We start from the raw sequence: 12,507 nt of genomic DNA on the forward strand, positions 1-12,507 counted from the left end.
GGCGCCGCGCCCCGCTAAAACAGCCTAGCGGGAACGCTAGGACTGCAGAACAAACATAAGTACCAGAGTGCCCTGTAGCTGGAGAAAGAGTACACATGCTTTTGTCCCGGGACATGGGCAGTAGGTGAAGGGCTGGCCTCTGCCCATGTTTGTATTTTTAAGTCTGTTTCACACTGCTTTGCCAGCTTGTTAGAGGCACACTCTACACTACCTCTGTATTGGAGACACCCACTGGGTACTAGCACCCAGCGCTTGCCAGAGGCGCGACCACCGACCTGTGACGTGTCTTGCTCTCTCTGTGGGAGCACCTTAGCGACCCCATATTGGAGCATTTTCATTTAGACTAGGAGAATAAAATGTTTTTGTCAAAAGCAACTCTTCTATATAACTAAATATAAAATACTATCTATATTAGGTGTATAATGAAAAACGAACACCGACTTTAGAATTAAACAATTTATTTCATAAATATCCCCATATTGTATAAGAATTGGCACACAGGTAACTGTGCCACCTGTTGCTGTAAACCCAACCAAGCAATGTGATCCTGTTGTAGGATGTAATAGCTACAGCACTTTTTTGCTGCCTACATTTTCAGATCTGTCCGGGTCTCCCTTTATTTTGTAGGGCTTTTCTGGCAGAATCAAACAAGTGCCTAGCAAATGCTGCATAAAATAATTCTAGTACTGTATGTACTTGGATTTCCCTGTAATTTATATTCTAGCACCCACTAGGAGATACTTTTTGCCAGCTATTATCCGACCTCATTCCTCCCCCCACCTTTCCAACCAATTCTGTTTCCCCATTTTCATTCTGTTTGTCACACTACAGTATTGTCACCCTCTCTCCTCTCCTTCTGTCTCCCCCTGTCACTTTCTGTTCATCTGCCGCTGCCTACAACCCTCTGGTTTTCCCAGTCACCCTCTGCCCGTCAGCCTCTGCCAGTCACCCTCTGCCCGTCAGCCTCTGCCAGTCACCCTCTGCTCGTCACCATCTGCCTCTGTCAGTAACCCTATGCATATCCATCTGTTCATCACTTTCTGCTACTGGCCATTAACCCATCTGCCTATGTTCATCACCCTCTGCTGTTCTCCTTATACCCCTCTTATCACCCTCTGCTGTTCTCCTTATGCCTCTCTTATCACCCTCTGCTGTTCTCCTTATGCCTCTCTTATCACCCTCTGCTGTTCTACTTATGCCTCTCTTATCACCCTCTGCTGTTCTCCTTAAGCCTCTCTTATCACCCTCTGCTGTTCTCCTTAAGCCTCTCTTATCACCCTCTGCTGTTCTCCTTATGCCTCTCTTATCACCCACTGCTGTTCTCCTTATGCCTCTCTTATCACCCTCTGCTGTTCTCCTTATGCCTCTCTTATCACCCACTGCTGTTCTCCTTATGCCTCTCTTATCACCCTCTGCTGTTCTCCTTATGCTTCTCTTATCACTCTCTGCCTTTGGTCATTATACTCTGCCTGTCAAACTCTGCCCATCACCTTCTGCTGTTCTCCTTATGCCTCTCTCATCACCCTCTGCCCATTATTCCTTTGGCTGTCAAACTCTGCCCATCACCTTCTGCCCATGATTCTTTGTCTCTGCCCATCACCCTCTGCTGTTCTCCTTATGCCTCTCTCATCACCCTCTGCCCATTATTCCTTTGGCTGTCAAACTCTGCCCATCACCTTCTGCCCATCATTCTTTGCCTCTGCCCATCACCTTCTGTATCTGCCCGTCACCCTCTGCCAGCAGACACATCTGTGGAGCCTCCGAGGAGCACAGCTGAAATCAGGTCCTGTTGAGTTTAAAGGGGGTCACATATTATTAATTGATTAAAGGGAGCATAGCTTATTATTATTTTATCAAAGAGGGCACAGATTATTATTAGACAATGGGATGTTTTCTGTATTGTTTGGTGGTCACATGGCACAATAACATATGGTATATTAATTTAGCATGGGGCCTAGAGGGCTTGGGTCCAAAGCATTTTTTGCACCTGGGACCACTACTCACAAGTGACTTTGTGCGGCTGGCAGAGCCATAACTCAATCTCACTCAGCCACACTGCGGAGTTCTGTAATGTGCTGCCGCCAGCCTATGTGTGACCTTACTGCCATCTGTCCCCCACCGCTAGTGCTACCCTGACCAGGGCTGCCAAGAGAAATCCTGGGCCCCGGTACAGCAGCTTTCTGGGGCCCCCGCAGCCATGACATTTCCGCCGTCTGGGATCTTATTGGCCGCAGCGCATAGCAGCCGGATGCTATTGTCTGCTGTGCATCTTAGCTGTCAATGGGGGGAATTCAGTTCAATTCAATGATTAATAGCTGCGGGAGTAAGCTCCCGCAGCTATTCAATACACAGTGCTGTTTTGGCAGCTAAAGGATTTCTTCTCGCACACCCCTGGGGATGTGAGGAGAAATCCGACAAAATTGCTGGGCGCGCAGCTATTTTCCTGCCTAAAGCAGCGCTAACAGCCGCGTGGTTGGCACTTTAGTCTGAGAATGCCGGTTCTCTCGCCTAAACACCCAGGTTAAGTCGCGGGAACCGGCATTCTCTGACTTAACCAATACCCAACCAGGCACATAGCGCGGTGTATTAAGTAGCTCCGGGAGCTCCCTCCCGTGGCTATTCATCATCTCATTGAATTGAATTCCCTCCATTGGTCACAGAGCGCATTCCCCCAGACCCCATTATTTTGCAAAAGTGGTCCTCCACTGTAAATTTGGGTAAAGAATGCGCTATAGCACTTAAGTGCAATCGATCAATCAATATTATATATATATATATATATATATATATATATATTACACACATTTGGATAGCTGTAGTTACACCTATCTATAATATATATATATATATATATATATATATATATTACAGTCAGGTGCATAAATATTGGGACATTGGCCCTCATTCAGAGCCGGACGCTATTTGCGGTCGTTCGTTTAAAAACAAGGGGTGGCTATTTAAATGATCCGTACGCACATTGCAGTGTGTTCACACCTCTAAGTCTGAACGAACGAGCAAAACATACGCTCGTTTATTTGTTAAAAACGCCCCCTGGCCGCACGCATCCTACGTCATGTCCGCTATTTATTAGATTAATCGAGTACATCGACCAGCGTATGAACTGCTCGCTATTCTTGTGGTTGGTGTTTGCTACCACAAATTTGCGTGCAGTTCTGGCTATAAAATAACCCAGTGACGTGGTCAATGACGCTGCTGTTTTAAATATACACACCCATAAAACGCCCGTTTTGACCTTTAAGCACGCCTGCGTTCGGATCTCCACTCCCCATTTTCAAGCACCTTCCCCTGTTACCACCCACATACGCCTCATTCTGTCACTCAAAATAGCAGGCACTCGCTATATAGCGTACAAAGGATTTTCGGCCGCACTGACTGGTTCGCGCATGCGTACTAAAAAGCGTACGCATGCGCAGATGTGCAAACATCGCTCGGAACGAGCGTACTGCCGCTAACGAGCGGCTCTGAATGAGGGCCATTGACAGAATTTTCATATTTTGGCCTCTATTCACCACCACAATGGCTTTGAAATGAAACAGACAAGATGTGCTTTAACTGTAGACTTTCAGATTTAATTTGAGGGTAATTACATCCAAATCAGGTGAATGGTGTAGGAATTACAACGGTTTCTATATGTGCCTCCCACTTTTTAAGGGGCCAAAAGTAATAGGACAAACTAAACAATCCTAAATCTAACTTTCACTTTTTAATACTTTGTTGCAAATCCTTTGCAGGCAATTACAGCCTGAAGTCTGGAATGCATAGACATCACCAGACGCTGGGTTTCATCCCTGGTGATGCTCTGCCAGGCCTCTACTGCAAATGTCTTCAGTTCCTGCTTGTTCTTGGGGCATTTTCCCTTCAGTTTTGTCTTCATCAAGTGAAATGCATGCTCAATCGAATTTAGGTCAGGGGATTGACTTGGCCATTGCATAACATTCCACTTTTTAGCCTTAAAAACTCTTTGGTTGCTTTTGCAGTATGCTTCGGGTCATTGTCCATCTGCACTGTGAAGCGCCGTCCAATGAGTTCTGAAGTATTTGACTGAATAGGAGCATATAATATTGCCCGAAACACTTCAGAATTCATTCTGCTGCTTTTGTCAGCAGTCACATCATCAATAAATACAAGGGAACCAGTTCCATTGGCAGTAATACATGCCCACGCCATGACACTACCACCACCATGCTTCACTGATGAGGTGGTATGTTTTGGATCATGAGCAGTTCCTTTCCTTCTCCATACTCTTCTCTTCCCATCACTCTGGTACAAGTTGATCTTTGTCTCATCTGTCCATAGGATGTTGTTCCAGAACTGTAATGGCTTTTTTAGATGTTGTTTGGCAAACTCTAATCTGGTCTTCCTGTTTTTGTGGCTCACCAATGGTTTACATCTTGTGGTGAACCCTCTATATTCACTCTTGTGAAGTCTTCTGTTGATTGTTGACTTTGACACATATACACCTACCTCCTGGAGAGTGTTCTTGATTTGGCCAACTGTTGTGAAGGGGTTTTTCTTCACCAGGGAAATAATTCTTCTGTCATCCACCACAGTTGTTTTCCGTGGTCTTCCGGGTCTTTTGGTGTTGCTGAGCTCTCCGGTGCATTCTTTCTTTTTAAGAATATTCCAAACAGTTGATTTGGCCACAAGTAATGTTTTTGCTATCTCTCTGATGGGTTTGTTTTGATTTTTCAGCCTAATGATGGCTTGCTTCACTGATAGTGACAGCTCTTTGGATCTCATATTGAGAGTCGACAGCAACTGATTCCAAATGCAAATCTCACACCTAGAATCAATTCCAGACCTTTTACCTGCTTAATTGATAATGAAATAATGAGGGAGTAGCCCACACCTGTCCATTAAATAGCTTTTGAGTTGATAGTCCCATTACTTTTAGCCCCTTAAAAAGTGGGAGGCACATATAGAAACCGTTGTAATTCCTACACCGTTCACCTGATTTGGATGTAATTACCCTCAAATTAAATCTGAAAGTCTGCAGGTAAAGCACATCTTGTTTGTTTCATTTCAAAGCCATTGTGGTGGTGAATAGAGGCCAAAATATGAAAACTCTGTCAATGTCCCAATATTTATGCACCTGACTGTGTGTGTGTGTGTGTGTGTGTGTGTATATATGTATATATGTATATATATATATATATATATATATATATATATATATATATATTAGTACTAATCCCAGCGCTTGACCTATCAGACGTTTCTGTATATCATTTTCAAAACAGTTCAAATAAATATTCAGCTATGGTTCTGGTCTCCCAGTGGCAGCTCAGGTCCTCCCAAATGGATCCTCGTTGTGTGGTCCCGGAGTATTATGAAAAACAAAATGTGGAAGACAAGCGCCTCATAGCGTATTATGTTTTACCACGGAATACCCACACCATACGTGGCCAATATGCGTACCGTTAAGTGCTCATCCAATAGCTTATATGAGATCTTTACATCACGCCTGAACCTTTAGGATGGTACTTTAGCTCCTCTTTAGTATAGAGGTTCCCAAATGTGGTCCTCAAGGCTCCACAACAGTTCAGGTTGAACCTGAACTGTTGTGGAGCCTTGAGGACCAATCATTATATTTATAAATTAAATATATAGAAACTGCAGTGTCAAAGTCAGACTCACAGCAGTTAGTGGCGCACTCGGCTCTTCCCTCACTCCAAGTCTAGAGTCCTTCCTGTTGTCCCTCCCAGTACCCGTCCACCTCCTGGAGCCGGGTCAAGAGAGAGAGTCTCGGGAGATGATGACATCATCTTGCGAGACCATTAGCTCCGCAGCGGCGCGGTGGCTAAGGTATCTCATGATTTCACACAGAGGTAACTCATCAGAACACAGTCCAGTGACTGAGACCCTCTCCCCCCCCCCCCTCCCCTAGCGAACTGCTCTGCCCGCCGCCCGCAGAGCGCTACTAAAGGTGAATTTTTTTTTTAATAAAAAGGTGGGAAAAAAGCAAAACGACTACTGGGGTACTGTGGCTCCGGGCCCCCAGGCATGTCCGGGCCCGGGTAATCAGTACCCGCTCCCCCCCCCTCTCGGCGCCCCTGACCCTGACAGCCTTTCTGTGACGGCAGCCCCTCATACTGGCCGCCATGGTGACTGTGCGCTGGCTGAGCCCTGCGGCTCATTCCTGCTACTTGGCTTAATTGCTGGGGCTTCCCCCCTTACTTGTACCACATTTGCTGCCACTGGCTCCTGCATTGCTCCCGTTCTCATCTCTACTCCTCATATTAATAGTGAGACATAGGTTCTACTTACACCACTGTCATGACCTCTAAATTTTCCATACCCCCACTTCAAAATTTCCACTTCGACCACTGCTGGGACTTCCAGGGGGAACAAAGGTAAGTGCACTTTTATTTTAAATTATACATTTAGGATACTTTTAAATCAAATATGTACGTTTAAAATACATACTCTGTACTTGGTGCCTGGCACCAGGCTTTTTCCCCCTTGCAGACACTGTAGCTAAGGAACTGCTTTCCTGGCTCTGGGCTGCATACACACACGGTCTATGTGGAACAAATAGCGGAGTTGTTTGGCTGCAGACATCACTTCTGCCGGAATTAGCTTGCGTTACATGAAGTGACTGTTTGTTTGATGTTTTTAACTGTTGGCATGTAAAATGTGGGATTAGTGTATATACAATATAATAATGTGGCTATAATCCCGGAGTCAGGGTATGGCTACGTCTGAAATAGATAAAATCATCACATTCTTACATATCCTGCCCCGAGATTCAGATGAGGGGGTGTCTCTTAGGATCCACCTATGTATATCACACCAAACGGGCACACAGGTCACCTTGGCATAGGCTTCATGGCTGCTGCCACCAAGGACCTTATTAGGGATCGACCACAAGAAGGTGAACTGCTCCCGGGGTAGCTAAATTCACCTCTATGCTTGTGACTGTGCCTTCTCGTTAAGGCTTGTTGTGGTCCGCAGCCATTTTCTTACCTGTGCTATATGCACTTACCTGTGTACTATTTGCACTTAATAAATTGTAGTAGTTATTTTATGCTATGGTTTTTCCCCTTTATGATTTTAGATGCAGCCAGTCACAGGACAGAGAACAGGCTCAGTGGTCTCTATAGTATAGCAGCAGGGTACAGAGGATAGAGAACAGGCTCAGTGATCTCTATAGTATAGCAGCAGTGTACAGAGGATGCAGCCAGTCACAGGACAGAGAACAGGCTCAGTGGTCTCTATAGTATAGCAGCAGGGTACAGAGGATGCAGCCAGTCACAGGACAGAGAACAGGCTCAGTGGTCTCTATAGTATAGCAGCAGAGTACAGAGGATGCAGCCTGTCACAGGACAGAGAACAGGCTCAGTGGTCTCTATAGTATAGCAGCAGTGTACAGAGGATGCAGCCAGTCACAGGATATCACAGGCTCAGTGGTCTCTATAGTATAGCAGCAGGGTACAGAGGATGCAGCCAGTCACAGGACAGAGAACAGGCTCAGTGGTCTCTATAGTATAGCAGCAGAGTACAGAGGATGCAGCCTGTCACGGGACAGAGAACAGGCTCAGTGGTCTCTATAGTATAGCAGCAGAGTACAGAGGATGCAGCCAGTCACAGGACAGAGAACAGGCTCAGTGGTCTCTATAGTATAGCAGCAGAGTACAGAGGATGCAGCCAGTCACAGGATAGAGAACAGGCTCAGTGGTCTCTATAGTATAGCAGCAGTGTACAGAGGATGCAGCCAGTCACAGGATATCACAGGCTCAGTGGTCTCTATAGTATAGCAGCAGGGTACAGAGGATGCAGCCAGTCACAGGACAGAGAACAGGCTCAGTGATCTCTATAGTATAGCAGCAGAGTACAGAGGATGCAGCCAGTCACAGGATAGAGAACAGGCTCAGTGGTCTCTATAGTATAGCAGCAGGGTACAGAGGATGCAGCCAGTCACAGGACAGAGAACAGGCTCAGTGCTCTCTATAGTATAGCAGCAGAGTACAGAGGATGCAGCCAGTCACAGGATAGAGAACAGGCTCAGTGGTCTCTATAGTATAGCAGCAGAGTCACAGGATAGAGAACAGGCTCAGTGGTCTCTATAGTATAGCAGAGTACAGAGGATGCAGCCAGTCACAGGACAGAGAATAGGCTCAGTGGTCTCTATAGTATAGCAGAGTACAGAGGATGCAGCCAGTCACAGGATAGAGAACAGGCTCGGTGCTCTCTATAGTATAGCAGCAGAGTACAGAGGATGCAGCCAGTCACAGGACAGAGAACAGGCTCAGTGCTCTCTATAGTATAGCAGCAGAGTACAGAGGATGCAGCCAGTCACAGGACAGAGAACAGGCTCAGTGCTCTCTATAGTATAGCAGCAGGGTACAGAGGATGCAGCCAGTCACAGGACAGAGAACAGGCTCAGTGGTCTCTATAGTATAGCAGCAGGGTACAGAGGATGCAGCCAGTCACAGGACAGAGAACAGGCTCAGTGGTCTCTATAGTATAGCAGCAGACTGCAGAGGATGCAGCCAGTCACAGGACAGAGAACAGGCTCAGTGGTCTCTATAGTATAGCAGCAGAGTACAGAGGATGCAGCCAGTCACAGGATATCACAGGCTCAGTGGTCTCTATAGTATAGCAGCAGGGTACAGAGGATGCAGCCAGTCACAGGATAGAGAACAGGCTCGGTGGTCTCTATAGTATAGCAGCAGAGTACAGAGGATGCAGCCAGTCACAGGACAGAGAACAGGCTCGGTGGTTTCTATAGTATAGCAGCAGAGTACAGAGGATGCAGCCAGTCACAGGACAGAGAACAGGCTCAGTGGTCTCTATAGTATAGCAGCAGGGTACAGAGGATGCAGCCAGTCACAGGACAGAGAACAGGCTCAGTGGTCTCTATAGTATAGCAGCAGACTGCAGAGGATGCAGCCAGTCACAGGACAGAGAACAGGCTCAGTGGTCTCTATAGTATAGCAGCAGAGTACAGAGGATGCAGCCAGTCACAGGATATCACAGGCTCAGTGGTCTCTATAGTATAGCAGCAGGGTACAGAGGATGCAGCCAGTCACAGGATAGAGAACAGGCTCGGTGGTCTCTATAGTATAGCAGCAGAGTACAGAGGATGCAGCCAGTCACAGGACAGAGAACAGGCTCGGTGGTTTCTATAGTATAGCAGCAGAGTACAGAGGATGCAGCCAGTCACAGGACAGAGAACAGGCTCAGTGGTCTCTATAGTATAGCAGCAGAGTACAGAGGATGCAGCCAGTCACAGGATAGAGAACAGGCTCGGTGGTCTCTATAGTATGGGTACAGAGGATGCAGCCAGTCACAGGATAGAGAACAGGCTCGGTGGTCTCTATAGTATAGCAGCAGAGTACAGAGGATGCAGCCAGTCACAGGATAGAGAACAGGCTTGGTGGTCCCTATAGTATAGCAGCAGGGTACAGAGGATGCAGCCAGTCACAGGACAGAGAACAGGCTCAGTGGTTTGTATAGTATAGCAGCAGAGTACAGAGGATGCAGCCAGTCACAGGACAGTGAACAGGCTCAGTGGTCTCTATAGTATAGCAGCAGAGTACAGAGAATGCAGTCAGTCACAGGACAGAGAACAGGCTCAGTGGTCTTTATAGTATAGCAGCAGGGTACAGAGGATGCAGCCAGTCACAGGATAGAGAACAGGCTCAGTGGTCTCTATAGTATAGCAGCAGAGTACAGAGGATGCAGCCTGTCACGGGACAGAGAACAGGCTCAGTGGTCTCTATAGTATAGCAGCAGAGTACAGAGGATGCAGCCATTCACAGGATAGAGAACAGGCTCGGTGGTCTCTATAGTATAGAAGCTAGTAGCAGAGTACAGAGGATGCAGCCAGTCACAGGATAGAGAACAGGCTCAGTGGTCTCTATAGTATAGCAGCAGAGTCACAGGATAGAGAACAGGCTCAGTGGTCTCTATAGTATAGCAGAGTACAGAGGATGCAGCCAGTCACAGGACAGAGAATAGGCTCAGTGGTCTCTATAGTATAGCAGAGTACAGAGGATGCAGCCAGTCACAGGATAGAGAACAGGCTCGGTGCTCTCTATAGTATAGCAGCAGAGTACAGAGGATGCAGCCAGTCACAGGACAGAGAACAGGCTCAGTGCTCTCTATAGTATAGCAGCAGGGTACAGAGGATGCAGCCAGTCACAGGACAGAACAGGCTCAGTGGTCTCTATAGTATAGCAGCAGGGTACAGAGGATGCAGCCAGTCACAGGACAGAGAACAGGCTCAGTGGTCTCTATAGTATAGCAGCAGACTGCAGAGGATGCAGCCAGTCACAGGACAGAGAACAGGCTCAGTGGTCTCTATAGTATAGCAGCAGAGTACAGAGGATGCAGCCAGTCACAGGATATCACAGGCTCAGTGGTCTCTATAGTATAGCAGCAGGGTACAGAGGATGCAGCCAGTCACAGGATAGAGAACAGGCTCGGTGGTCTCTATAGTATAGCAGCAGAGTACAGAGGATGCAGCCAGTCACAGGATAGAGAACAGGCTCGGTGGTCTCTATAGTATAGCAGCAGGGTGCAGAGGATGCAGCCAGTCACAGGACAGAGAACAGGCTCGGTGGTTTCTATAGTATAGCAGCAGAGTACAGAGGATGCAGCCAGTCACAGGATAGAGAACAGGCTCGGAGGTCTCTATAGTATGGGTACAGAGGATGCATCCAGTCACAGGATAGAGAACAGGCTCGGTGGTCTCTATAGTATAGCAGCAGAGTACAGAGGATGCAGCCAGTCACAGGATAGAGAACAGGCTTGGTGGTCCCTATAGTATAGCAGCAGGGTACAGAGGATGCAGCCAGTCACAGGACAGAGAACAGGCTCAGTGGTTTGTATAGTATAGCAGCAGAGTACAGAGGATGCAGCCAGTCACAGGACAGTGAACAGGCTCAGTGGTTTGTATAGTATAGCAGCAGGGTGCAGAGGATGCAGCCAGTCACAGGATATCACAGGCTCAGTGGTGTCTATAGTATAGCAGCAGAGTACAGAGGATGCAGCCAGTCACAGGATAGAGAACAGGCTCAGTGGTCTCTATAGTATAGCAGCAGGGTACAGAGGATGCAGCCAGTCACCGGACAGAGAACAGGCTCAGTGGTCTCTATAGTATAGCAGCAGAGTACAGAGGATGCAGCCAGTCACAGGACAGAGAACAGGCTCAGTGGTCTCTATAGTATAGCAGCAGAGTACAGAGAATGCAGTCAGTCACAGGACAGAGAACAGGCTCAGTGGTCTTTATAGTATAGCAGCAGAGTACAGAGGATGCAGCCTGTCACGGGACAGAGAACAGGCTCAGTGGTCTCTATAGTATAGCAGCAGAGTACAGAGGATGCAGCCAGTCACGGGACAGAAAACAGGCTCAGTGGTCTCTATAGTATAGCAGCAGAGTACAGAGGATGCAGCCAGTCACAGGATAGAGAACAGGCTCAGTGCTCTCTATAGTATAGCAGCAGGGTACAGAGGATGCAGCCAGTCACAGGACAGAGAACAGGCTCAGTGGTCTCTATAGTATAGCAGCAGGGTACAGAGGATGCAGCCAGTCACGGGATAGAGAACAGGCTCAGTGGTCTCTATAGTATAGCAGCAGAGTACAGAGGATGCAGCCTGTCACGGGACAGAGAACAGGCTCAGTGGTCTCTATAGTATAGCAGCAGAGTACAGAGGATGCAGCCAGTCACAGGACAGAGAACAGGCTCAGTGGTCTCTATAGTATAGCAGCAGAGTACAGAGGATGCAGCCAGTCACAGGATAGAGAACAGGCTCAGTGCTCTCTATAGTATAGCAGCAGGGTACAGAGGATGCAGCCAGTCACAGGATAGAGAACAGGCTCAGTGGTCTCTATAGTATAGCAGCAGAGTACAGAGGATACATCCAGTCACAGGACAGAGAACAGGCTCAGTGGTCTCTATAGTATAGCAGCAGGGTGTAGAGGATGCAGCTAGTCACAGGATAGAGAACGGGGGTGAGAGACTTTGGGGGAGATTTCTTAAAGCTTGGAGAGAGATTAAGTACCAACCAATCAGCTCCTGTCATTTTTCTTGCACAGCCTGTACTTGGACAGTTAGAAGCTGATTGGTTGGTACTTTGGGGTTTATGTATAAAGCAGTGAAAAATGGACCAAGGTAGGAGTTGCCCATAGCAACCAATCAGCTCCTACCTATTATTTTATAGACTTTACTTGATAAATGCTACTTCAAAGCTGATTGGTTGCTATGGGCAACTTCTCCCCTGGTCCACTTTTCACTGTATTATACATAAACCACTCAATCTCTCTCCACTTTTTCTCCCTCCAAGTTTTGATAAATCCCCCCCATTATGAGTGACTGAGGTGCAGCCAGTGTACCTCCTGCCTCCATTCTCCCTCCCAGGCTCACATGTAGCACAGCACTCTCACATATAGACACAGCGCTCTCATATGTAGCACAGCGCTCTCACATGTAGCACAGCACTCTCACATGAGGAACACTGAGTGACAGTCAGTAGATCAGT

General features: G+C 47.3%; 1 protein-coding gene across 2 annotated transcripts in view; it reads left to right on the forward strand.

The window, feature by feature from the left end:
* The window catches only part of LOC148506517 (class I histocompatibility antigen, F10 alpha chain-like), a 221,024-nt gene that overhangs the window by 165,700 nt on the left and 42,817 nt on the right, over positions 1–12,507 (forward strand). The window lies entirely within an intron of this gene.

The sequence above is a fragment of the Taudactylus pleione genome, unplaced genomic scaffold (assembly GCF_031769625.1).
Source record: "Taudactylus pleione unplaced genomic scaffold, aTauple2 ptg000400l, whole genome shotgun sequence".
Classification (NCBI taxonomy): Eukaryota; Metazoa; Chordata; class Amphibia; order Anura; family Myobatrachidae; genus Taudactylus; species Taudactylus pleione.